The following is a 27,181-nucleotide window of genomic DNA, read 5'->3' on the forward strand; positions in this document are numbered from 1 at the left end:
TTTTTTTTCTTTGCGCTGATAGCTTTGGAGAAATGTTCTGACGGTGGTGAGAGTGGAGCACGACTGTCTCTGTTGCGCAATTGGCTAGCGCGTTGGGCTGTTAACGAAAAGGTTGGAGGTTCGAACCCTCCCATGAGCGGTGTGTCGCTTTTTTTCTTTGCGCTGATAGCCTTGGAGAAACGTTCTGACGGTGGTGAGAGTGGAGCACGACTGTCTCTGTTGCGCAATTGGCTAGCGCGTTGGGCTGTTAACGAAAAGGTTGGAGGTTCGAACCCTCCCATGAGCGGTGTGTCGCTTTTTTTTCTTTGCATTGATATCTTTGTAGAAGCGTTCTGACCGTGGTGAGAGTGGAGCACGACTGTCTCCGTGGGACGATTGGCTAGCGCGTTGGTATGTTAACCAAAAGGATGGATGTTCGAACCCTCCCAAAAGCGGTGTGTCTCTTTTTTTCTTTGCGCTGATACCTTTGGAAAAATGTTCTGATTGTGGTGAAAGTGGAGCATGACTACCTCCGTGACGCAATTGCCTAGCGCGTTCGGCTGATAACCAAAAGGTTGGAGGTTCGAGCCCTCTTTAGAGCGGTGTGTCTCTTTTTTCTTTGCGCTGACAGCTATGTAGAAATGTTCCGACAGTGGTGAGAGTGGAGCACGACTGTCTCCGTGGCACAATCTGCTAGTTCGTCGGCTGTTAAGCAAAAGGTTGGAGGTTCGAGTCCTCCCCGGGAGCAGCGTGTCGCTTTTTTTCGTTGCGCTGATAGCTTTGGAGAAACGTTCTTGCGGTGGTGAGAGTGGACCGCGGTTGGGTCCGTGGTGCAATGGCTAGCGCGATCGGCTGTTAACCAAATGGTTGCAGCTTCTAGCCCTCCCTTGAGCGGTGAGTCACTTTTTTTTGCACTGATATCTTTGAAGAAGTGTTGTGACCATGACGAGAGTGGAGCACGACTGTTTTTTGGCGCAATTGGCTAGCGCGTTGGGCTGTTAACCAAAAGGTTGGAGGTTCGAACCCTCCCATGAGCGGTGTGTCTCTTTTTTTCTTTGCGCTGATAGGTTTGGAGAAATGTTCTGACGGTGGTGAGAGTGGAGCACGACTGTCTCCGTGGCGCTGTCTGCTAGTGCGTCGGTTCTTAAGCAAAAGGTTGGAGGTTCGAGCCCTCCCGGGAGCAGTGTGTCGCTTTTTTTCTTTGCGCTGATAGTTTTGGAGAAATCTTCTAATGGTGGTGAGAGTGGAGCGCGGTTGGGTCCGTGGTGCAATGGCTAGCGGGATTGGCTGGTAATCAAAATGTTAGAGGTTCGAGCCCTCCAATGAGCGGTGTGTCGCTTTTTTTTTCTTTGCACTGATATCTTTGGAGAAGTGTTCTAACCATGGTGTGATTGGAGCACGAACTGTCTCCGTGGCGCTATTGGCTAGCGCGTTGGGCTGTTAACCAAAAGGCTGGGGGTTCGAACCCTCCACTGAGCGGTGTGTCTCTTTTTTTCTTTGCGCTGATACCTTTGGAAAAATGTTCTGATGGTGGTGAGAGTGGAGCACGACTACCTCCGTGACGCAATTGGCTACCGCGTTCGGCTGTTGACCGAAACTTTGGAGGTTCGAGCCCTCCCGAGAGCGGTGTGTCTCTTTTTTTTCTTTGCGCTGATATCTTTGGAGAAATGTTCTGACGGTGGTAAAAATGGAGCAAGGCTGTCTCCGTGGCGCAATCTGCTAGTGCGTCGGCTGTTAAGCAAAAGGTTGTAGGTTCGAGCCCTCCCGACAGCGGTGTGTCTCTTTTTTTCCTTTGCCCTTATAGCTTTGAAGAATTGTTCTGACGGTGGTGAGAGTGGAGCACGACTGTTTCCGTGGCAGAATCGGCTAGCGCGATCAACTGTTATCAAAAAGGTTGGAGGTTCGAGCCCTCCCGAAAGCGGTGTGTCTTTTTTCTTTGCGCTGATAGCTTTGTAGAAATGTTCTGACGGTGGTGAGAGTGGAGCACGCCTGTCTCCGTGGCGGAATCTGCTAGTGCGTCGGCTGTTACCCAAAACGTTGGACGTTCGAGCCCTCCCATGAGCGGTGTGTCGCTTTTTTTTTCTTTGCACTGATATCTTTGGAGAAGTGTTTTGACCGTGGTGGGAGTGGAGTACGACTGTCTCCGTGGGACAATTGGCTAGCGCGTTGGTCTGTTAACCAAAAGGATGGAGGTTCGAACCCTCCCAAAAGCGGTGTGTCTCTTTTTTTCTTTGCGCTGATACCTTTGGAAAAATGTTCTGATTGTGGTGAAAGTGGAGCATGACTACCTCCGTGACGCAATTGGCTAACGCGTTCGGCTGATAACCAAAAGGTTGGAGGTTCGAGCCCTCCCGAGAGCGGTGTGTCTCTTTTTTCTTTGCGCTGACAGCTATGGAGAAATGTTCCGATAGTGGTGAGAGTGGAGCACGACTGTCTCCGTGGCACAATCTGCTAGTTCGTCGGCTGTTAGGCAAAAGGTTGGAGGTTCGAGTCCTCCCCGGGAGCAGCGTTTCGCTTTTTTTCTTTGTGCTGATAGCTTTGGAGAAACGTTCTTACGGTGGTGAGAGTGGACCGCGGTTGGGTCCGTGGTGCAATGGCTAGCGCGATCGGCTGTTAACCAAAAGGTTGGAGGTTCTAGCCCTCCCATGAGCGGTGTGTCACTTTTTTTCTTCGCACTGATATCTTTAAGGAAGTGTTCTGTCCGTGGTGATAGTGAGCACTACTGTCTCTGTGGCGCAATTGGCTAGCGCGTTAAGCTGTTAACCATAAGGTTGGAGGTTCGAACCCTCCCATGACCGGTGTGTCTCTTTTTTTCTCTGCGCTGATACCTTTGGAAAAATGTTCTGATGGTGGTGAGAGTAGAAAACGACTGTCTCCATGGTGCAATTCGCTAGCGCGTTGGGCTGTTAACCAAAAGGTTGGAGGTTCGAACCCTCCCATGAGCGGTGTGTCTTTTTTTCTTTGCGCTGATACCTTTGAAAAAATGTTCTGATGGTGGTGAGAGTGGAGCACGACTACCTCCGTGACGCAATTGGCTAGCGCGTTCGGGTGTTGACCAAAAGTTTGGAGGTTCGAGTCCTCCCGAGAGCGGTGTGTCTCTTTTTTTCTTTGCGCTGATAGCTTTGGAGAAATGTTCTGACGGTGGTGAGAGTGGAGCACGACTGTCTCCGTGGCGCAATCTGCTAGTGCGTCGGCTGTTATGCAAAAGGTTTGAGGTTCGAGCCCTCCTGAGAGCGGTGTGTCTCTTTTTTTTTCTTTGCGCTGATAGCTTTGGAGAAATGTTCTGACGATGGCGAGAGTGGCGCACGACTGTTTCCGTTGCAGAATCGGCTAGCGCGATCCACTGATATCCAAAAGGTTGCAGGTTCGAACCCTCCCATGAGCGGTGTGTCTCTTTTTTTCTTTGCGCTGATACCTTTGGAAAAATGTTCTGATGGTGGTGAGAGTAGAGCACGACTACCTCCATGACGCAATTGGCTAGCGCGTTCGGCTGTTAAACAAAAGGTTGGAGGTTCGAGCCCTCCCGAAAGCGGTGTGTCTCTTTTTTCTTTGCGCTGACAGCTATGGAGAAATGTTCCGACAGTGTTGAGAGTGGAGCACGACTGTCTCTGTGGCGCAAATGCTAGTGCGTCGGCTGTTAAGCAAAAGGTTTGAGGTTCGAGCCCTCCCAGGAGCAGTGTGTCGCTTTTTTTCTTTGCGCTGATAGCCTTGCAGAAACGTTCTGACGGTGGTGAGAGTGGAGCACGACTGTCTCTGTTGCGCAATTTGCTAGCGCGTTGGGCTGTTAACGAAAAGGTTGGAGGTTCGAACCCTCCCATGAGCGGTGTGTCTCTTTTTTTCTTTGCGCTTTACCTTTGGAAAAAAGTTCTGATGGTGGTGAGAGTGGAGCACGACTACCTCCGTGACGCAATTTGCTAGCGCGTTCGGCTGTTAACCAAAAGGTTGGAGGTTCGAGCCTTCCCGAGAGCGGTGGGTCTCTTTTTTTTTGCGCTGATACCTTTGGAAAAATGTTCCGATGGTGGTGAGAGTGGAGCACGACTACCTCCGTGACGCAATTGGCTAGTGCGTCGGCTGTTAAGCAAAAGGTTGGAGGTTCGAGCCCTCCCGAGAGCGGTGTGTCTCTTTTTTTTCTTTGCGCTGATAGCTTTGGAGAAATGTTCTGACGGTGGTGAGAGTGGAGCACGACTGTTTCCGTGGCGCAATCTGCTAGTGCGTCGGCTGTTAAGCAAAAGGTTGGAGGTTCGAGCCCTCCCGAGAGCGGTGTGTCTCTTTTTTTTCTTTGCGCTGATAGCTTTGGAGAAATGTTCTGACGGTGGTGAGAGTGGAGCACGACTGTTTCCGTGGCAGAATCGGCTAGCACGATCAACTGTTATCAAAAAGGTTGGAGGTTCGAGCCCTCACGAGAGCGGTGTGTCTTTTTTCTTTGCGCTGATAGCTTTGGAGAAATGTTCTGACGGTGGTGAGAGTGGAGCACGACTGTCTCCGTGGCGCAATCTGCTAGTGCGTCGGCTGTTAACCAAAAGGTTGGAGGTTCGAGCCCTCCCATGAGCGGTGTGTCGCTTTTTTTTCTTTGCATTGATATCTTTGTAGAAGTGTTCTGACCGTGGTGAGAGTGGAGCACGACTGTCTCCGTGGCGCAATTGGCTAGCGCGTTCGGCTGGTAACCAAAAGGTTGGAGGTTCGAGCCCTCCCACGAGCGGTGTGTCGCTTTTTTTTCTTGGCACTGATATCTTTGGAGAAGTGTTTTGACCGTGGTGAGAGTGGAGTACGACTGTCTCCGTGGGACAATTGGCTAGCGCGTTGGTCTGTTAACGAAAAGGATGGAGGTTCGAACCCTCCCAAAAGCGGTGTGTTTCTTTTTTTCTTTGCGCTGATACCTTTGGAAAAATGTTCTGATTGTGGTGAAAGTGGAGCATGACTACCTCCGTGACGCAATTGGCTAGCGTGTTCGGCTGATAACCAAAAGGTTGAAGGTTCGAGCCCTCCCGAGAGCGGTGTGTCTCTTTTTTCCTTGCGCTGACAGCTATGGAGAAATGTTCCGACAGTGGTGAGAGTGGAGCACGACTGTCTCCATGGCACAATCTGCTAGTTCGTCGGCTGTTAGGCAAAAGGTTGGAGGTTCGAGTCCTCCCCGGGAGCAGCGTGTCGCTTTTTTTCTTTGCGCTGATAGCTTTGGAGAAACGTTCTTTCGGTGGTGAGAGTGGACCGCGGTTGGGTCCGTGGTGCAATGGCTAGCGCGATCGGCTATTAACCAAAAGGTTGGAGGTTCTAGCCCTCCCATGAGCGGTGTGTCACTTTTTTTCTTCGCACTGATATTTTTAAAGAAGTGTTCTGAACGTGGTGAGAGTGGAGCACGACTGTCTCTTAGTCGCAATTGGCTAGCGCGTTAAGCTGTTAACCATAAGGTTGGAGGTTCGAACCCTCCCATGAGCGGTGTGTCTCTTTTTTTCTTTGCGCTGATACCTTTGGAAAAATGTTCTGATGGTGGTGAGAGTGGAAAACGACTGTTTCCATAGTGCAATTCGCTAGCGCGTTGGGCTGTTAACCATAAGGTTGGAGGTTCGAACCCTCCCATGAGCGGTGTGTCTCTTTTTTTCTTTGCGCTGATACCTTTGGAAAAATGTTCTGATGGTGCTGAGAGTGGAAATAGACTGTCTCCATGGTGCAATTCGCTAGCGCGTTGGGCTGTTAACCAAAAGGTTGGAGGTTCGAACCCTCCCATGAGCGGTGTTTCTCTTTTTTTCTTTGCACTGATAGCTTTGGAGAAATGTTCTGAAGGTGGTGAGAGTAGAGCACGACTACCTCCATGACGCAATTGGCTAGCGAGTTCGGCTGTTAACCAAAAGGTTGGAGGTTCGAGCCCTCCCGAAAGCGTTGCGTCTCTTTTTTCTTTGCGCTTACAGCTATGGAGAAATGTTCCGACAGTGTTGCGAGTGGAGCACGACTGTCTCCGTGGCGCAACTGCTAGTGCGTCGGCTGTTAAGCAAAATGTTGGAGGTTCGAGCCCTCCCAGGAGCAGTGTGTCGCTTTTTTCTTTGCCCTGATAGCCTTGGAGAAACGTTCTGACGGTGGCGAGAGTGGAGCACGACTGTCTCTGTTGCGCAATTGGCTAGCGCGTTGGGCTGTTAACGAAAAGGTTGGAGGTTCGAACCCTCCCATGAGCGGTGTGTCTCTTTTTTTCTTTGCGCTTTACCTTTGGAAAAAAGTTCTGATGGTGGTGAGAGTGGAGCACGACTACCTCCGTGACGCAATTGGCTAGCGCATTCGGCTGTTAACCAAAAGGTTCGAGGTTCAAGCCCTGCCGAGAGTGGTGTGTCTCTTTTTTTTCTTTGCGCTGATACCTTTTAAAAAATGTTCTGATGGTGGTGAGATTGGAGCACGACTACCTCCGTGACGCAATTGGCTAGCGCATTCGGGTGTTGACGAAAAGTTTGGAGGTTCGAGCCCTCCTGAGAGCGGTGTGTCTCTTTTTTTCTTTGCGCTGATAGCTTTGGAGAAATGTTCTGATGGTGGTGAGAGTGGAGCACGACTGTCTCCGTGGCGCAATCTGCTAGTGCGTCGGCTGTTAAGCAAAAGGTTTGAGGTTCGAGCCCTCCTGAGAGCGGTGTGTCTCTTTTTTCTTTGCGCTGACAGCTATGGAGAAATGTTCCGACAGTGTTGAGAGTGGAGCACGACTGTCTCTGTGGCGCAAATGCTAGTGCGTCGGCTGTTAAGCAAAAGGTTTGAGGTTCGAGCCCTCCCAGGAGCAGTGTGTCGCTTTTTTTCTTTGCGCTGATAGCCTTGCAGAAACGTTCTGACGGTGGTGAGAGTGGAGCACGACTGTCTCTGTTGTGCAATTTGCTAGCGCGTTGGGCTGTTAACGAAAAGGTTGGAGGTTCGAACCCTCCCATGAGCGGTGTGTCTCTTTTTTTCTTTGCGCTTTACCTTTGGAAAAAAGTTCTGATGGTGGTGAGAGTGGAGCACGACTACCTCCGTGACGCAATTTGCTAGCGCGTTCGGCTGTTAACCAAAAGGTTGGAGGTTCGAGCCTTCCCGAGAGTGGTGGGTCTCTTTTTTTTGCGCTGATACCTTTGGAAAAATGTTCCGATGGTGGTGAGAGTGGAGCACGACTACCTCCGTGACGCAATTGGCTAGCGCGTTCGGCTGTTGACCAAACGTTTGGAGGTTCGAGCCCTCCCGAGAGCGGTGTGTCTCTTTTTTTTCTTTGCGCTGATATCTTATGAGAAATGTTCTGATGGTGGTAAAAGTGGAGCAAGGCTGTCTCCGTGGCGCAATCTGCTAGTGCGTCGGCTGTTAAGCAAAAGGTTGGAGGTTCGAGCCCTCCCGAGAGCGGTGTGTCTCTTTTTTTTCTTTGCGCTGATAGCTTTGGAGAAATGTTCTGACGGTGGTGAGAGTGGAGCACGACTGTCTCTGTTGCGCAATTGGCTAGCGCGTTGGGCTGTTAACGAAAAGGTTGGAGGTTCGAACCCTCCCATGAGCGGTGTGTCGCTTTTTTTCTTTGCGCTGATAGCCTTGGAGAAACGTTCTGACGGTGGTGAGAGTGGAGCACGACTGTCTCTGTTGCGCAATTGGCTAGCGCGTTGGGCTGTTAACGAAAAGGTTGGAGGTTCGAACCCTCCCATGAGCGGTGTGTCGCTTTTTTTTCTTTGCATTGATATCTTTGTAGAAGCGTTCTGACCGTGGTGAGAGTGGAGCACGACTGTCTCCGTGGGACGATTGGCTAGCGCGTTGGTATGTTAACCAAAAGGATGGATGTTCGAACCCTCCCAAAAGCGGTGTGTCTCTTTTTTTCTTTGCGCTGATACCTTTGGAAAAATGTTCTGATTGTGGTGAAAGTGGAGCATGACTACCTCCGTGACGCAATTGCCTAGCGCGTTCGGCTGATAACCAAAAGGTTGGAGGTTCGAGCCCTCTTTAGAGCGGTGTGTCTCTTTTTTCTTTGCGCTGACAGCTATGTAGAAATGTTCCGACAGTGATGAGAGTGGAGCACGACTGTCTCCGTGGCACAATCTGCTAGTTCGTCGGCTGTTAAGCAAAAGGTTGGAGGTTCGAGTCCTCCCCGGGAGCAGCGTGTCGCTTTTTTTCGTTGCGCTGATAGCTTTGGAGAAACGTTCTTGCGGTGGTGAGAGTGGACCGCGGTTGGGTCCGTGGTGCAATGGCTAGCGCGATCGGCTGTTAACCAAATGGTTGCAGCTTCTAGCCCTCCCTTGAGCGGTGAGTCACTTTTTTTTGCACTGATATCTTTGAAGAAGTGTTGTGACCATGACGAGAGTGGAGCACGACTGTTTTTTGGCGCAATTGGCTAGCGCGTTGGGCTGTTAACCAAAAGGTTGGAGGTTCGAACCCTCCCATGAGCGGTGTGTCTCTTTTTTTCTTTGCGCTGATAGGTTTGGAGAAATGTTCTGACGGTGGTGAGAGTGGAGCACGACTGTCTCCGTGGCGCTGTCTGCTAGTGCGTCGGTTCTTAAGCAAAAGGTTGGAGGTTCGAGCCCTCCCGGGAGCAGTGTGTCGCTTTTTTTCTTTGCGCTGATAGTTTTGGAGAAATCTTCTAATGGTGGTGAGAGTGGAGCGCGGTTGGGTCCGTGGTGCAATGGCTAGCGGGATTGGCTGGTAATCAAAATGTTAGAGGTTCGAGCCCTCCAATGAGCGGTGTGTCGCTTTTTTTTTTCTTTGCACTGATATCTTTGGAGAAGTGTTCTAACCATGGTGTGATTGGAGCACGAACTGTCTCCGTGGCGCTATTGGCTAGCGCGTTGGGCTGTTAACCAAAAGGCTGGGGGTTCGAACCCTCCACTGAGCGGTGTGTCTCTTTTTTTCTTTGCGCTGATACCTTTGGAAAAATGTTCTGATGGTGGTGAGAGTGGAGCACGACTACCTCCGTGACGCAATTGGCTACCGCGTTCGGCTGTTGACCGAAACTTTGGAGGTTCGAGCCCTCCCGAGAGCGGTGTGTCTCTTTTTTTTCTTTGCGCTGATATCTTTGGAGAAATGTTCTGACGGTGGTAAAAATGGAGCAAGGCTGTCTCCGTGGCGCAATCTGCTAGTGCGTCGGCTGTTAAGCAAAAGGTTGTAGGTTCGAGCCCTCCCGACAGCGGTGTGTCTCTTTTTTTCCTTTGCCCTTATAGCTTTGAAGAATTGTTCTGACGGTGGTGAGAGTGGAGCACGACTGTTTCCGTGGCAGAATCGGCTAGCGCGATCAACTGTTATCAAAAAGGTTGGAGGTTCGAGCCCTCCCGAAAGCGGTGTGTCTTTTTTCTTTGCGCTGATAGCTTTGTAGAAATGTTCTGACGGTGGTGAGAGTGGAGCACGCCTGTCTCCGTGGCGGAATCTGCTAGTGCGTCGGCTGTTACCCAAAACGTTGGACGTTCGAGCCCTCCCATGAGCGGTGTGTCGCTTTTTTTTCTTTACACTGATATCTTTGTAGAAGTGTTCTGACCGTGGTGAGAGTGGAGCATGACTGTCTCTGTGGCGCAATTGGCTAGCGCGTTCGGCTGTTAACCAAAAGGTTGGAGGTTCGAGCCCTCCCAAGAGCAGTGTGTCGCTTTTTTTTTTGCACTGATATCTTTGGAGAAGTGTTTTGACCGTGGTGGGAGTGGAGTACGACTGTCTCCGTGGGACAATTGGCTAGCGCGTTGGTCTGTTAACCAAAAGGATGGAGGTTCGAACCCTCCCAAAAGCGGTGTGTCTCTTTTTTTCTTTGCGCTGATACCTTTGGAAAAATGTTCTGATTGTGGTGAAAGTGGAGCATGACTACCTCCGTGACGCAATTGGCTAACGCGTTCGGCTGATAACCAAAAGGTTGGAGGTTCGAGCCCTCCCGAGAGCGGTGTGTCTCTTTTTTCTTTGCGCTGACAGCTATGGAGAAATGTTCCGATAGTGGTGAGAGTGGAGCACGACTGTCTCCGTGGCACAATCTGCTAGTTCGTCGGCTGTTAGGCAAAAGGTTGGAGGTTCGAGTCCTCCCCGGGTGCAGCGTTTCGCTTTTTTTCTTTGTGCTGATAGCTTTGGAGAAACGTTCTTACGGTGGTGAGAGTGGACCGCGGTTGGGTCCGTGGTGCAATGGCTAGCGCGATCGGCTGTTAACCAAAAGGTTGGAGGTTCTAGCCCTCCCATGAGCGGTGTGTCACTTTTTTTCTTCGCACTGATATCTTTAAGGAAGTGTTCTGTCCGTGGTGATAGTGAGCACTACTGTCTCTGTGGCGCAATTGGCTAGCGCGTTAAGCTGTTAACCATAAGGTTGGAGGTTCGAACCCTCCCATGACCGGTGTGTCTCTTTTTTTCTCTGCGCTGATACCTTTGGAAAAATGTTCTGATGGTGGTGAGAGTAGAAAACGACTGTCTCCATGGTGCAATTCGCTAGCGCGTTGGGCTGTTAACCAAAAGGTTGGAGGTTCGAACCCTCCCATGAGCGGTGTGTCTTTTTTTCTTTGCGCTGATACCTTTGAAAAAATGTTCTGATGGTGGTGAGAGTGGAGCACGACTACCTCCGTGACGCAATTGGCTAGCGCGTTCGGGTGTTGACCAAAAGTTTGGAGGTTCGAGTCCTCCCGAGAGCGGTGTGTCTCTTTTTTTCTTTGCGCTGATAGCTTTGGAGAAATGTTCTGACGGTGGTGAGAGTGGAGCACGACTGTCTCCGTGGCGCAATCTGCTAGTGCGTCGGCTGTTATGCAAAAGGTTTGAGGTTCGAGCCCTCCTGAGAGCGGTGTGTCTCTTTTTTTTTCTTTGCGCTGATAGCTTTGGAGAAATGTTCTGACGATGGCGAGAGTGGCGCACGACTGTTTCCGTTGCAGAATCGGCTAGCGCGATCCACTGATATCCAAAAGGTTGCAGGTTCGAACCCTCCCATGAACGGTGTGTCTCTTTTTTTCTTTGCGCTGATACCTTTGGAAAAATGTTCTGATGGTGGTGAGAGTAGAGCACGACTACCTCCATGACGCAATTGGCTAGCGCGTTCGGCTGTTAACCAAAAGGTTGGAGGTTCGAGCCCTCCCGAAAGCGGTGTGTCTCTTTTTTCTTTGCGCTGACAGCTATGGAGAAATGTTCCGACAGTGTTGAGAGTGGAGCACGACTGTCTCTGTGGCGCAAATGCTAGTGCGTCGGCTGTTAAGCAAAAGGTTTGAGGTTCGAGCCCTCCCAGGAGCAGTGTGTCGCTTTTTTTCTTTGCGCTGATAGCCTTGCAGAAACGTTCTGACGGTGGTGAGAGTGGAGCACGACTGTCTCTGTTGCGCAATTTGCTAGCGCGTTGGGCTGTTAACGAAAAGGTTGGAGGTTCGAACCCTCCCATGAGCGGTGTGTCTCTTTTTTTCTTTGCGCTTTACCTTTGGAAAAAAGTTCTGATGGTGGTGAGAGTGGAGCACGACTACCTCCGTGACGCAATTTGCTAGCGCGTTCGGCTGTTAACCAAAAGGTTGGAGGTTCGAGCCTTCCCGAGAGCGGTGGGTCTCTTTTTTTTTGCGCTGATACCTTTGGAAAAATGTTCCGATGGTGGTGAGAGTGGAGCACGACTACCTCCGTGACGCAATTGGCTAGTGCGTCGGCTGTTAAGCAAAAGGTTGGAGGTTCGAGCCCTCCCGAGAGCGGTGTGTCTCTTTTTTTTCTTTGCGCTGATAGCTTTGGAGAAATGTTCTGACGGTGGTGAGAGTGGAGCACGACTGTTTCCGTGGCAGAATCGGATAGCACGATCAACTGTTATCAAAAAGGTTGGAGGTTCGAGCCCTCACGAGAGCGGTGTGTCTTTTTTCTTTGCGCTGATAGCTTTGGAGAAATGTTCTGACGGTGGTGAGAGTGGAGCACGACTGTCTCCGTGGCGCAATCTGCTAGTGCGTCGGCTGTTAACCAAAAGGTTGGAGGTTCGAGCCCTCCCATGAGCGGTGTGTCGCTTTTTTTTCTTTGCATTGATATCTTTGTAGAAGTGTTCTGACCGTGGTGAGAGTGGAGCACGACTGTCTCCGTGGCGCAATTGGCTAGCGCGTTCGGCTGGTAACCAAAAGGTTGGAGGTTCGAGCCCTCCCACGAGCGGTGTGTCGCTTTTTTTTCTTGGCACTGATATCTTTGGAGAAGTGTTTTGACCGTGGTGAGAGTGGAGTACGACTGTCTCCGTGGGACAATTGGCTAGCGCGTTGGTCTGTTAACGAAAAGGATGGAGGTTCGAACCCTCCCAAAAGCGGTGTGTTTCTTTTTTTCTTTGCGCTGATACCTTTGGAAAAATGTTCTGATTGTGGTGAAAGTGGAGCATGACTACCTCCGTGACGCAATTGGCTAGCGTGTTCGGCTGATAACCAAAAGGTTGAAGGTTCGAGCCCTCCCGAGAGCGGTGTGTCTCTTTTTTCCTTGCGCTGACAGCTATGGAGAAATGTTCCGACAGTGGTGAGAGTGGAGCACGACTGTCTCCATGGCACAATCTGCTAGTTCGTCGGCTGTTAGGCAAAAGGTTGGAGGTTCGAGTCCTCCCCGGGAGCAGCGTGTCGCTTTTTTTCTTTGCGCTGATAGCTTTGGAGAAACGTTCTTTCGGTGGTGAGAGTGGACCGCGGTTGGGTCCGTGGTGCAATGGCTAGCGCGATCGGCTATTAACCAAAAGGTTGGAGGTTCTAGCCCTCCCATGAGCGGTGTGTCACTTTTTTTCTTCGCACTGATATTTTTAAAGAAGTGTTCTGAACGTGGTGAGAGTGGAGCACGACTGTCTCTTAGTCGCAATTGGCTAGCGCGTTAAGCTGTTAACCATAAGGTTGGAGGTTCGAACCCTCCCATGAGCGGTGTGTCTCTTTTTTTCTTTGCGCTGATACCTTTGGAAAAATGTTCTGATGGTGGTGAGAGTGGAAAACGACTGTTTCCATAGTGCAATTCGCTAGCGCGTTGGGCTGTTAACCATAAGGTTGGAGGTTCGAACCCTCCCATGAGCGGTGTGTCTCTTTTTTTCTTTGCGCTGATACCTTTGGAAAAATGTTCTGATGGTGCTGAGAGTGGAAATAGACTGTCTCCATGGTGCAATTCGCTAGCGCGTTGGGCTGTTAACCAAAAGGTTGGAGGTTCGAACCCTCCCATGAGCGGTGTTTCTCTTTTTTTTTTGCACTGATAGCTTTGGAGAAATGTTCTGAAGGTGGTGAGAGTGGAGCACGACTGTCTCCGTGGCGCAATCTGCTAGTGCGTCGGCTGTTATGCAAAAGGTTTGAGGTTCGAGCCCTCCTGAGAGCGGTGTGTCTCTTTTTTTCTTTGCGCTGATAGCTTTGAAGAAATGTTCTGACGATGGCGAGAGTGGCGCACGACTGTTTCCGTTGCAGAATCGGCTTGCGCGATCCACTGATATCCAAAAGGTTGCAGGTTCGAAGCCTCCCATGAGCGGTGTGTCTCTTTTTTTCTTTGCGCTGATACCTTTGGAAAAATATTCTGATGGTGGTGAGAGTAGAGCACGACTACCTCCATGACGCAATTGGCTAGCGAGTTCGGCTGTTAACCAAAAGGTTGGAGGTTCGAGCCCTCCCGAAAGCGTTGCGTCTCTTTTTTCTTTGCGCTTACAGCTATGGAGAAATGTTCCGACAGTGTTGCGAGTGGAGCACGACTGTCTCCGTGGCGCAACTGCTAGTGCGTCGGCTGTTAAGCAAAATGTTGGAGGTTCGAGCCCTCCCAGGAGCAGTGTGTCGCTTTTTTCTTTGCCCTGATAGCCTTGGAGAAACGTTCTGACGGTGGCGAGAGTGGAGCACGACTGTCTCTGTTGCGCAATTGGCTAGCGCGTTGGGCTGTTAACGAAAAGGTTGGAGGTTCGAACCCTCCCATGAGCGGTGTGTCTCTTTTTTTCTTTGCGCTTTACCTTTGGAAAAAAGTTCTGATGGTGGTGAGAGTGGAGCACGACTACCTCCGTGACGCAATTGGCTAGCGCATTCGGCTGTTAACCAAAAGGTTCGAGGTTCGAGCCCTGCCGAGAGTGGTGTGTCTCTTTTTTTTCTTTGCGCTGATAGCTTTGGAGAAATGTTCTGATGGTGGAGAGAGTGGAGCACGACTCATTCCGTGATGCAATTGGCTAGCGCGTTTGGCTGTTATTCAAAAGGTTGGAAGTTCGAGCCCTCCCGAGAGCGGTGTGTCTCTTTTTTTTTTCTTTGCACTGATAGCTTTGGAGAAATGTTCTGACGGTGGTGAGAGTGGAGCGCGACTGTCTCCGTGGCACAGTCTGCTAGTGCGTCAGCTGTTAAGCAAAAGGTTGGAGGTTCGAGCCCTCCCGGGAGGAGTGTGTCGCTTTTTTTCTTGGCGCTGATAGCTTTGGAGAAACGTTCTGATGGTGTTGAGAGTGGAGCGCGGTTGGGTCCGTGGTGCAATGGCTAGCGCGATTGGCTGTTAACCAAAAGGTTGGAGGTCGAGCCCTCCAATGAGCGGTGTGTCGCTTTTTTTTTCTTTGCACTGATATCTTTGGAGAAGTGTTCTGGCCATGGTGAGAGTGGAGCACGAACTGTCTCCATGGCGCTATTGGCTAGCGCGTTGGGCTGTTAACCAAAAGTTTGGAGGTTCGAGCCCTCCCGAGAGCGGTGTGTCTCTTTTTTTTTCTTTGCGCTGATAGCTTTGGAGAAATGTTCTGACGGTGGTAAAAGGGGAGCAAGGCTGTCTCCGTGGCGCAATCTGCTTGTGCGTCGGCTGTTAAGCAAAAGGTTGGAGGTTCGAGCCCTCCCGAGAGCGGTGTGTCTGGTTTTTTTCTTTGCGCTGATAGCTTTGGAGAATTGTTCTGACGGTGGTGAGAGTGGAGCACGACTGTTTCCGTGGCAGAATTGGCTAGTGCGTCGGCTGTTAACCAAAAGGTTGGAGGTTCGAGCCCTCCCACGAGCGGTGTGTCGCTTTTTTTCTTTGCACTGATATCTTTGGAGGAGTGTTCTGACCGTGGTGAGAGTGAAGCACGACTGTCTCCGTGGGACGATTGGCTAGCGCGTTGGTCTGTTAACCAAAAGGATGGAGGTTTGAACATTTCCAAAAGCGGTGTGTCTCTTTTTTTCTTTGTGCTGATATCTTTGGAAAAATGTTCTGATTGTGGTGAAAGTGGAGCATGACTACCCCCGTGACGCAATTGGCTAGCGCGTTCGGCTGATAACCAAAAGGTTGGAGGTTCGAGCCGTCCCGAGAGCGGTGTGTCTCTTTTTTCTTTGCGCTGACAGCTATGGAGAAATGTTCCGATAGTGGTGAGAGTGGAGCACGACTGTCTCCGTGGCACAATCTGCTAGTTCGTCGGCTGTTAGGCAAAAGGTTGGAGGTTCGAGTCCTCCCCGGGAGCAGCGTTTCGCTTTTTTTCTTTGTGCTGATAGCTTTGGAGAAACGTTCTTACGGTGGTGAGAGTGGACCGCGGTTGGGTCCGTGGTGCAATGGCTAGCGCGATCGGCTGTTAACCAAAAGGTTGGAGGTTCTAGCCCTCCCATGAGCGGTGTGTCACTTTTTTTCTTCGCACTGATATCTTTAAGGAAGTGTTCTGTCCGTGGTGATAGTGAGCACTACTGTCTCTGTGGCGCAATTGGCTAGCGCGTTAAGCTGTTAACCATAAGGTTGGAGGTTCGAACCCTCCCATGACCGGTGTGTCTCTTTTTTTCTCTGCGCTGATACCTTTGGAAAAATGTTCTGATGGTGGTGAGAGTAGAAAACGACTGTCTCCATGGTGCAATTCGCTAGCGCGTTGGGCTGTTAACCAAAAGGTTGGAGGTTCGAACCCTCCCATGAGCGGTGTGTCTTTTTTTCTTTGCGCTGATACCTTTGAAAAAATGTTCTGATGGTGGTGAGAGTGGAGCACGACTACCTCCGTGACGCAATTGGCTAGCGCGTTCGGGTGTTGACCAAAAGTTTGGAGGTTCGAGTCCTCCCGAGAGCGGTGTGTCTCTTTTTTTCTTTGCGCTGATAGCTTTGGAGAAATGTTCTGACGGTGGTGAGAGTGGAGCACGACTGTCTCCGTGGCGCAATCGGCTAGTGCGTCGGCTGTTATGCAAAAGGTTTGAGGTTCGAGCCCTCCTGAGAGCGGTGTGTCTCTTTTTTTTTCTTTGCGCTGATAGCTTTGGAGAAATGTTCTGACGATGGCGAGAGTGGCGCACGACTGTTTCCGTTGCAGAATCGGCTAGCGCGATCCACTGATATCCAAAAGGTTGCAGGTTCGAACCCTCCCATGAGCGGTGTGTCTCTTTTTTTCTTTGCGCTGATACCTTTGGAAAAATGTTCTGATGGTGGTGAGAGTGGAGCACGACTGTCTCCGTGGCGCAACTGCTAGTGCGTCGGCTGTTAAGCAAAATGTTGGAGGTTCGAGCCCTCCCAGGAGCAGTGTGTCGCTTTTTTCTTTGCCCTGATAGCCTTGGAGAAACGTTCTGACGGTGGCGAGAGTGGAGCACGACTGTCTCTGTTACGCAATTGGCTAGCGCGTTGGGCTGTTAACGAAAAGGTTGGAGGTTCGAACCCTCCCATGAGCGGTGTGTCTCTTTTTTTCTTTGCGCTTTACCTTTGGAAAAAAGTTCTGATGGTGGTGAGAGTGGAGCACGACTACCTCCGTGACGCAATTGGCTAGCGCATTCGGCTGTTAACCAAAAGGTTCGAGGTTCGAGCCCTGCCGAGAGTGGTGTGTCTCTTTTTTTTCTTTGCGCTGATAGCTTTGGAGAAATGTTCTGATGGTGGAGAGAGTGGAGCACGACTCATTCCGTGATGCAATTGGCTAGCGCGTTTGGCTGTTATTCAAAAGGTTGGAAGTTCGAGCCCTCCCGAGAGCGGTGTGTCTCTTTTTTTTTTCTTTGCACTGATAGCTTTGGAGAAATGTTCTGACGGTGGTGAGAGTGGAGCGCGACTGTCTCCGTGGCACAGTCTGCTAGTGCGTCAGCTGTTAAGCAAAAGGTTGGAGGTTCGAGCCCTCCCGGGAGGAGTGTGTCGCTTTTTTTCTTGGCGCTGATAGCTTTGGAGAAACGTTCTGATGGTGTTGAGAGTGGAGCGCGGTTGGGTCCGTGGTGCAATGGCTAGCGCGATTGGCTGTTAACCAAAAGGTTGGAGGTCGAGCCCTCCAATGAGCGGTGTGTCGCTTTTTTTTTCTTTGCACTGATATCTTTGGAGAAGTGTTCTGGCCATGGTGAGAGTGGAGCACGAACTGTCTCCATGGCGCTATTGGCTAGCGCGTTGGGCTGTTAACCAAAAGTTTGGAGGTTCGAGCCCTCCCGAGAGCGGTGTGTCTCTTTTTTTTTTCTTTGCGCTGATAGCTTTGGAGAAATGTTCTGACGGTGGTAAAAGGGGAGCAAGGCTGTCTCCGTGGCGCAATCTGCTTGTGCGTCGGCTGTTAAGCAAAAGGTTGGAGGTTCGAGCCCTCCCGAGAGCGGTGTGTCTGGTTTTTTTCTTTGCGCTGATAGCTTTGGAGAATTGTTCTGACGGTGGTGAGAGTGGAGCACGACTGTTTCCGTGGCAGAATTGGCTAGTGCGTCGGCTGTTAACCAAAAGGTTGGAGGTTCGAGCCCTCCCACGAGCGGTGTGTCGCTTTTTTTCTTTGCACTGATATCTTTGGAGGAGTGTTCTGACCGTGGTGAGAGTGAAGCACGACTGTCTCCGTGGGACGATTGGCTAGCGCGTTGGTCTGTTAACCAAAAGGATGGAGGTTTGAACATTTCCAAAAGCGGTGTGTCTCTTTTTTTCTTTGTGCTGATATCTTTGGAAAAATGTTCTGATTGTGGTGAAAGTGGAGCATGACTACCTCCGTGACGCAATTGGCTAACGCGTTCGGCTGATAACCAAAAGGTTGGAGGTTCGAGCCCTCCCGAGAGCGGTGTGTCTCTTTTTTCTTTGCGCTGACAGCTATGGAGAAATGTTCCGATAGTGGTGAGAGTGGAGCACGACTGTCTCCGTGGCACAATCTGCTAGTTCGTCGGCTGTTAGGCAAAAGGTTGGAGGTTCGAGTCCTCCCCGGGAGCAGCGTTTCGCTTTTTTTCTTTGTGCTGATAGCCTTGGAGAAACGTTCTGACGGTGGTGAGAGTGGAGCGCGACTGTCTCCGGGGCGCAGTCTGCTAGTGCGTCGGCTGTTCAGCAAAAGGTTGGAGGTTCGAGCCCTCCCGGGAGCAGTGTGTCGCTTTTTTCTTTGCGCTGATAGCTTTGGAGAAACGTTCTAATGGTGGTGAGAGTTGACGCGGTTGGGTCCGTGGTGCAATGGCTAGCGCGATTGGCTGTTAACCAAAAGGTTGGAGGTTCGAGCCCTCCAATGAGCGGTGTGTCGCTTTTTTTTTTCTTTGCACTGATATCTTTGGAGAAGTGTTCTGACCACGGTGAGAGTGGAGCACGAACTGTCTCCGTGGCGCTATTGGCTAGCGCGTTGGGCTGTTAACCAAAACGCTGGAGGTTCGAACCCTCCACTGAGCGGTGTGTCTCTTTTTTTTGCGCTGATACCTTTGGAAAATTGTTCTGATGGTGGTGAGAGTGGAGCACGACTACCTCCGTGACGCAATTGGCTAGCGCGTTCGGCTGTTGACCAAAAGTTTGGAGGTTCGAGCCCTCCCGAGAGCGGTGTGTCTCTTTTTTTTCTTTGCGCTGATATCTTTGGAGAAATGTTCTGACGGTGGTAAAAGTGGAGCAAGGCTGTCTCCATGGCGAAATCTGCTAGTGCGTCGGCTTTTAAGCAAAAGGTTGGAGGTTCGAGCCCTCCCGAGAGCGGTGTGTCTCTTTTTTTTCTTTGCGCTGATAGCTTTGGAGAAATGTTCTGACGGTGGTGAGAGTGGAGCACGACTGTTTCCGTGGCAGAATCGGCCTGCGCGATCAACTGTTATCAAAAAGGTTGGAGGTTCGAGCCCTCCCGAGAGCGGTGTGTCTTTTTTCTTTGCGCTGATAGCTTTGGAGAAATGTTCTGACGGTGGTGAGAGTGGAGCACGACTGTCTCCGTGGCGCAATTGGCTAGCGCGTTCGGCTGGTAACCAAAAGGTTGGAGGTTCGAGCCCCCCCACGAGCGGTGTGTCGCTTTTTTTTCTTTGCACTGATATCTTTGGAGAAGTGTTCTGACCGTGGTGAGAGTGGAGCACGACTGTCTCCGTGGGACGATTGGCTAGCGCGTTGGTCTTTTAACCAAAAGGATGGAGGTTCGAACCCTCCCAAAAGCGGTGTGTCTCTTTTTTTCTTTGCGCTGATACCTTTGGAAAAATATTCTGAATGTGGTGAAAGTGGAGCATGACTACCTCCGTGACGCAATTGGCTAGTGCGTCGGCTGTTGAGCAAAAGGTTGGAGGTTCGAGCCCTCCCGGGAGCAGTGTGTCGCTTTTTTTCTTTGCGCTGATAGCTTTGGAGAAAAGTTCCGACGGTGGTGACAGTGGAGCGCGGTTGGGTCCGGGGTGATGTGGCTAGCGCGATCGGCTGTTAACCAAAAGGTTGGAGGTTCCAGACCTCCCATGAGTGGTGTGTCGCTTTTTCTTCTTTGCACTGATATCTTTGGAGAAGTGTTCTGACCGTGGTGATAGTGGAGCACGACTGTCTCTGTGGCGCGATTGGCTAGCGCGTTAAGCTGTTAACCATAAGGTTGGAGGTTCGAACCCTCCCATGAGCGGTGTGTCCCTTTTTTTCTTTGCGCTGATACCTTTGGAAAAATGTTCTGATGGTGGTGAGAGTGGAAAACGACTGTCTCCATGGTGCAATTCGCTAGCGCGTTGGGCTGTTAACCAAAAGGTTGGAGGTTCGAACCCTCCAATGAGCGGTGTGTCTCTTTTTTTCTTCGCGCTGATACCTTTTAAAAAATGTTCTGATGGTGGTGAGATTGGAGCACGACTACCTCCGTGACGCAATTGGCTAGCGCATTCGGGTGTTGACGAAAAGTTTGGAGGTTCGAGCCCTCCTGAGAGCGGTGTGTCTCTTTTTTTCTTTGCGCTGATAGCTTTGGAGAAATGTTCTGATGGTGGTGAGAGTGGAGCACGACTGTCTCCGTGGCGCAATCTGCTAGTGCGTCGGCTGTTAAGCAAAAGGTTTGAGGTTCGAGCCCTCCTGAGAGCGGTGTGTCTCTTTTTTTTTCTTTGCGCTGATAGCTTTGGAGAAATGTTCTGACGGTGGTGAGAGTGGCGCACGACTGTTTCCGTTGCAGAATCGGCTAGCGCGATCAACTGTTATCCAAAAGGTTGGAGGTTCGAGCCCTCCCGAGAGCGGTGTGTCTCTTTTTTTTCTTTCCGCTGATAGCTTTAGAGAAATGTTCTAAGGGTGGGAAGAGTGGAGCACGACTGTCTCCGTGGCGCAATCTGCTAGTGCGTCGGCTGTTAACCAAAAGGTTGGAGATTCGAGCCCTCCCCTGAGCGGTGTGTCGCTTTTTTCTTTGCCCTGATAGCCTTGGAGAAACGTTCTGACGGTGGCGAGAGTGGAGCACGACTGTCTCTGTTGCGCAATTGGCTAGCGCGTTGGGCTGTTAACGAAAAGGTTGGAGGTTCGAACCCTCCCATGAGCGGTGTGTCTCTTTTTTTCTTTGCGCTTTACCTTTGGAAAAAAGTTCTGATGGTGGTGAGAGTGGAGCACGACTACCTCCGTGACGCAATTGGCTAGCGCGTTGGGCTGTTAACGAAAAGGTTGGAGGTTCGAACCCTCCCATGAGCGGTGTGTCTCTTTTTTTCTTTGCGCTTTACCTTTGGAAAAAAGTTCTGATGGTGGCGAGAGTGGAGCACGACTACCTCCGTGACGCAATTGGCTAGCGCATTCGGCTGTTAACCAAAAGGTTCGAGGTTCGAGCCCTGCCGAGAGTGGTGTGTCTCTTTTTTTTTCTTTGCGCTGATAGCTTTGGAGAAATGTTCTGATGGTGGAGAGAGTGGAGCACGACTCATTCCGTGATGCAATTGGCTAGCGCGTTTGGCTGTTATTCAAAAGGTTGGAAGTTCGAGCCCTCCCGAGAGCGGTGTGTCTCTTTTTTTTTCTTTGCGCTGATAGCTTTGGAGAAATGTTCTGACGGTGGTGAGAGTGGAGCGCGACTGTCTCCGTGGCACAGTCTGCTAGTGCGTCGGCTGTTAAGCAAAAGGTTTGAGGTTCGAGCCCTCCTGAGAGCGGTGTGTCGTTTTTCTTTGCGCTGACAGCTATGGAAAAATGTTCCGACAGTCGTGAGAGTGGAGCACGACTGTCTCCGTGGCGCAACTGCTAGTGCGTCGGCTGTTAAGCAAAAGGTTGGAGGTTCGAGCCCTCCCAGGAGCAGTGTGTCGCTTTTTTTCTTTGCGCTGATAGCCTTGGAGAAACGTTCTGACGGTGGTGAGAGTGGAGCGCGACTGTCTCCGGGGCGCAGTCTGCTAGTGCGTCGGCTGTTCAGCAAAAGGTTGGAGGTTCGAGCCCTCCCGGGAGCAGTGTGTCGCTTTTTTCTTTGCGCTGATAGCTTTGGAGAAACGTTCTAATGGTGGTGAGAGTTGACGCGGTTGGGTCCGTGGTGCAATGGCTAGCGCGATTGGCTGTTAACCAAAAGGTTGGAGGTTCGAGCCCTCCAATGAGCGGTGTGTCGCTTTTTTTTTCTTTGCACTGATATCTTTGGAGAAGTGTTCTGACCACGGTGAGAGTGGAGCACGAACTGTCTCCGTGGCGCTATTGGCTAGCGCGTTCGGCTGTTGACCAAAAGTTTGGAGGTTCGAGCCCTCCCGAGAGCGGTGTGTCTCTTTTTTTTCTTTGCGCTGATATCTTTGGAGAAATGTTGTCAGGCGTATGAAACGCCTTTTGCTTCTGTATCCTTTTTCTTGCCTTTCAAGAAATAAAATAAATTACTACTACTACTACTACTACTAATGTTCTGACGGTGGTAAAAGTGGAGCAAGGCTGTCTCCATGGCGAAATCTGCTAGTGCGTCGGCTGTTAAGCAAAAGGTTGGAGGTTCGAGCCCTCCCGAGAGCGGTGTGTCTCTTTTTTTTCTTTGCGCTGATAGCTTTGGAGAAATGTTCTGACGGTGGTGAGAGTGGAGCACGACTGTTTCCGTGGCAGAATCGGCCTGCGCGATCAACTGTTATCAAAAAGGTTGGAGGTTCGAGCCCTCCCGAGAGCGGTGTGTCTTTTTTCTTTGCGCTGATAGCTTTGGAGAAATGTTCTGACGATGGTGAGAGTGGAGCACGACTGTCTCCGTGGCGCAATTGGCTAGCGCGTTCGGCTGGTAACCAAAAGGTTGGAGGTTCGAGCCCTCCCACGAGCGGTGTGTCGCTTTTTTTTCTTTGCACTGATATCTTTGGAGAAGTGTTCTGACCGTGGTGAGAGTGGAGCACGAATGTCTCCGTGGGACGATTGGCTAGCGCGTTGGACTTTTAACCAAAGGGATGGAGGTACGAACCCTCCCAAAAGCGGTGTGTCTCTTTTTTTCTTTGCGCTGATACCTTTGGAAAAATATTCTGAATGTGGTGAAAGTGGAGCATGACTACCTCCGTGACGCAATTGGCTAGTGCGTCGGCTGTTGAGCAAAAGGTTGGAGGTTCGAGCCCTCCCGGGAGCAGTGTGTCGCTTTTTTTCTTTGCGCTGATAGCTTTGGAGAAAAGTTCCGACGGTGGTGACAGTGGAGCGCGGTTGGGTCCGGGGTGATGTGGCTAGCGCGATCGGCTGTTAACCAAAAGGTTGGAGGTTCCAGACCTCCCATGAGTGGTGTGTCGCTTTTTCTTCTTTGCACTGATATCTTTGGAGAAGTGTTCTGACCGTGGTGATAGTGGAGCACGACTGTCTCTGTGGCGCGATTGGCTAGCGCGTTAAGCTGTTAACCATATGGTTGGAGGTTCGAACCCTCCCATGAGCGGTGTGTCTCTTTTTTTCTTTGCGCTGATACCTTTGGAAAAATGTTCTGATGGTGGTGAGAGTGGAAAACGACTGTCTCCATGGTGCAATTCGCTAGCGCGTTGGGCTGTTAACCAAAAGGTTGGAGGTTCGAACCCTCCAATGAGCGGTGTGTCTGTTTTTTTCTTTGCGCTGATACCTTTTAAAAAATGTTCTGATGGTGGTGAGATTGGAGCACGACTACCTCCGTGACGCAATTGGCTAGCGCACTCGGGTGTTGACGAAAAGTTTGGAGGTTCGAGCCCTCCTGAGAGCGGTGTGTCTCTTTTTTTCTTTGCGCTGATAGCTTTGGAGAAATGTTCTGATGGTGGTGAGAGTGGAGCACGACTACCTCCGTGACACAATTGGCTAGCGCGTTCGGCTGTTGACCAAAAGTTTGGAGGTTCGAGCCCTCCCGAGAGCGGTGTGTCTCTTTTTTGTTCTTTGCGCTGATAGCTTTGGAGAAATGTTCTGACGATGGTAAAAGGGCAGCAAGGCTGTCTCCGTGGCGCAATCTGCTTGTGCGTCGGCTGTTAAGCAAAAGGTTGGAGGTTCGAGCCCTCCCGAGAGCGGTGTGTCTGGTTTTTTTCTTTGCGCTGATAGCTTTGGAGAAATGTTCTGACGGTGGTGAGAGTGGAGCACGACTGTTTCCGTGGCAGAATTGGCTAGTGCGTCGGCTGTTAACCAAAAGTTTGGAGGTTCGAACCCTCCCACGAGCGGTGTGTCGCTTTTTTTCTTTGCACTGATATCTTTGGAGGAGTGTTCTGACCGTGGTGAGAGTGAAGCACGACTGTCTCCGTGGGACGATTGGCTAGCGCGTTGGTCTGTTAACCAAAAGGATGGAGGTCTGAACATTTCCAAAAGCGGTGTGTCTCTTTTTTCTTTGCGCTGACAGCTATGGAAAAATGTTCCGACAGTCGTGAGAGTGGAGCACGACTGTCTCCGTGGCGCAACTGCTAGTGCGTCGGCTGTTAAGCAAAAGGTTGGAGGTTCGAGCCCTCCCAGGAGCAGTGTGTCGCTTTTTTTCTTTGCGCTGATAGCCTTGGAGAAACGTTCTGACGGTGGTGAGAGTGGAGCGCGACTGTCTCCGGGGCGCAGTCTGCTAGTGCGTCGGCTGTTCAGCAAAAGGTTGGAGGTTCGAGCCCTCCCGGGAGCAGTGTGTCGCTTTTTTCTTTGCGCTGATAGCTTTGGAGAAACGTTCTAATGGTGGTGAGAGTTGACGCGGTTGGGTCCGTGGTGCAATGGCTAGCGCGATTGGCTGTTAACCAAAAGGTTGGAGGTTCGAGCCCTCCAATGAGCGGTGTGTCGCTTTTTTTTTCTTTGCACTGATATCTTTGGAGAAGTGTTCTGACCACGGTGAGAGTGGAGCACGAACTGTCTCCGTGGCGCTATTGGCTAGCGCGTTCGGCTGTTGACCAAAAGTTTGGAGGTTCGAGCCCTCCCGAGAGCGGTGTGTCTCTTTTTTTTCTTTGCGCTGATATCTTTGGAGAAATGTTCTGACGGTGGTAAAAGTGGAGCAAGGCTGTCTCCATGGCGAAATCTGCTAGTGCGTCGGCTGTTAAGCAAAAGGTTGGAGGTTCGAGCCCTCCCGAGAGCGGTGTGTCTCTTTTTTTTCTTTGCGCTGATAGCTTTGGAGAAATGTTCTGACGGTGGTGAGAGTGGAGCACGACTGTTTCCGTGGCAGAATCGGCCTGCGCGATCAACTGTTATCAAAAAGGTTGGAGGTTCGAGCCCTCCCGAGAGCGGTGTGTCTTTTTTCTTTGCGCTGATAGCTTTGGAGAAATGTTCTGACGGTGGTGAGAGTGGAGCACGACTGTCTCCGTGGCGCAATTGGCTAGCGCGTTCGGCTGGTAACCAAAAGGTTGGAGGTTCGAGCCCTCCCACGAGCGGTGTGTCGCTTTTTTTTCTTTGCACTGATATCTTTGGAGAAGTGTTCTGACCGTGGTGAGAGTGGAGCACGAATGTCTCCGTGGGACGATTGGCTAGCGCGTTGGACTTTTAACCAAAAGGATGGAGGTACGAACCCTCCCAAAAGCGGTGTGTCTCTTTTTTTCTTTGCGCTGATACCTTTGGAAAAATATTCTGAATGTGGTGAAAGTGGAGCATGACTACCTCCGTGACGCAATTGGCTAGTGCGTCGGCTGTTGAGCAAAAGGTTGGAGGTTCGAGCCCTCCCGGGAGCAGTGTGTCGCTTTTTTTCTTTGCGCTGATAGCTTTGGAGAAAAGTTCCGACGGTGGTGACAGTGGAGCGCGGTTGGGTCCGGGGTGATGTGGCTAGCGCGATCGGCTGTTAACCAAAAGGTTGGAGGTTCCAGACCTCCCATGAGTGGTGTGTCGCTTTTTCTTCTTTGCACTGATATCTTTGGAGAAGTGTTCTGACCGTGGTGATAGTGGAGCACGACTGTCTCTGTGGCGCGATTGGCTAGCGCGTTAAGCTGTTAACCATATGGTTGGAGGTTCGAACCCTCCCATGAGCGGTGTGTCTCTTTTTTTCTTTGCGCTGATACCTTTGGAAAAATGTTCTGATGGTGGTGAGAGTGGAAAACGACTGTCTCCATGGTGCAATTCGCTAGCGCGTTGGGCTGTTAACCAAAAGGTTGGAGGTTCGAACCCTCCAATGAGCGGTGTGTCTGTTTTTTTCTTTGCGCTGATACCTTTTAAAAAATGTTCTGATGGTGGTGAGATTGGAGCACGACTACCTCCGTGACGCAATTGGCTAGCGCACTCGGGTGTTGACGAAAAGTTTGGAGGTTCGAGCCCTCCTGAGAGCGGTGTGTCTCTTTTTTTCTTTGCGCTGATAGCTTTGGAGAAATGTTCTGATGGTGGTGAGAGTGGAGCACGACTGTCTCCGTGGCGCAATCTGCTAGTGCGTCGGCTGTTAAGCAAAAGGTTTGAGGTTCGAGCCCTCCTGAGAGCGGTGTGTCGTTTTTTTTTTCTTTGCGCTGATAGCTTTGGAGAAATGTTCTGACGGTGGTGAGAGTGGCGCACGACTGTTTCCGTTGCAGAATCGGCTAGCGCGATCAACTGTTATCCAAAAGGTTGGAGGTTCGAGCCCTCCCGAGAGCGGTGTGTCTCTTTTTTTTCTTTCCGCTGATAGCTTTAGAGAAATGTTCTAAGGGTGGGAAGAGTGGAGCACGACTGTCTCCGTGGCGCAATCTGCTAGTGCGTCGGCTGTTAACCAAAAGGTTGGAGATTCGAGCCCTCCCCTGAGCGGTGTGTCGCTTTTTTTCTTTGCACTGATATCTTTGTAGAAGTGTTCTGACCGTGGTGAGAGTGGAGCACAACTGTCTCCATGGCGCAATTGGCTAGCGTGTTCGGCTGTTAATCAAAAGGTTGCAAGTTAAACCCTCCCATGAGCGGTGTGTCTCTTTTTTTCTTTGCGCTGATACCTTTGGAAAAATGTTCTGATGGTGGTGAGAGTAGAGCACGACTACCTCCATGACGCAATTGGCTAGCGCGTTCGGCTGTTAACCAAAAGGTTGGAGGTTCGAGCCCTCCCGAAAGCGGTGTGTCTCTTTTTTCTTTGCGCTGACAGCTATAGAGAAATGTTCCGACATTGTTGAGAGTGGACCACGACTGTCTCCGTGGCGCAACTGCTAGTGCGTCGGCTGTAAGCAAAAGATTGGAGGTTCGAGCCCTCCCAGGAGCAGTGTGTCGCTTTTTTTCTTTGCGCTGATAGCCTTGGAGAAGCGTTCTGACAGTGGTGAGAGTGGAGCACGACTGTCTCTGTTGCGCAATTGGCTAGCGCGTTGGGCTGTTAACGAAAAGGTTGGAGGTTCGAACCCTCCCATGAGCGGTGTGTCTCTTTTTTTCTTTGCGCTGATACCTTTGGAAAAATGTTCTGATGGTGGTGAGAGTAGAGCACGACTACCTCCGTGACGCAATTGGCTAGCGCGTTCGGCTGTTAACCAAAAGGTTGGAGGTTCGAGCCCTCCCGAGAGCGGTGTGTCTCTTTTTTTCTTTGCACTGATAGCTTTGGAGAAATGTTCTGATGGTGGTGAGAGTGGAGCACGACTACTTCTGTGATGCAATTGGCTAGCGCGTTCGGCTGTTAATCAAAATGTTGGAAGTTCGAGCCCTCCCGAGAGCGGTGTGTCTCTTTTTTTTTCTTTGCGCTGATAGCTTTGGAGAAATGTTCTGACGGTGGTGAGAGTGGAGCGCGACTGTCTCCGTGGCGCAGTCTGCTAGTGCGTCGGCTGTTAAGCAAAAGGTTGGATGTTCGAGCCCTCCCGGGAGCAGTGTGTCGCTTTTTTTCTTTGCGCTGATAGCTTTGGAGAAACGTTCTGATGGTGGTGAGAGTGGAGCGCGGTTAGGTCCGTGGTGCAATGGCTAGCGCGATTGGCTGTTAACCAAAAGGTTGGAGGTTCGAGCCCTCCAATGAGCGGTGTGTCGCTTTTGTTTTCTTTGCACTGATATCTTTGGAGAAGTGTTCTGACCATGGTGAGACGGGAGCACGACTGTCTCTGTGGCGCGATTGGCTAGCGCGTTAAGCTGTTAACCATAAGGT

The sequence above is a fragment of the Rhipicephalus microplus genome, unplaced genomic scaffold (genome assembly GCF_043290135.1).
Source record: "Rhipicephalus microplus isolate Deutch F79 unplaced genomic scaffold, USDA_Rmic scaffold_19, whole genome shotgun sequence".
NCBI classification, from domain to species: Eukaryota; Metazoa; Arthropoda; class Arachnida; order Ixodida; family Ixodidae; genus Rhipicephalus; species Rhipicephalus microplus.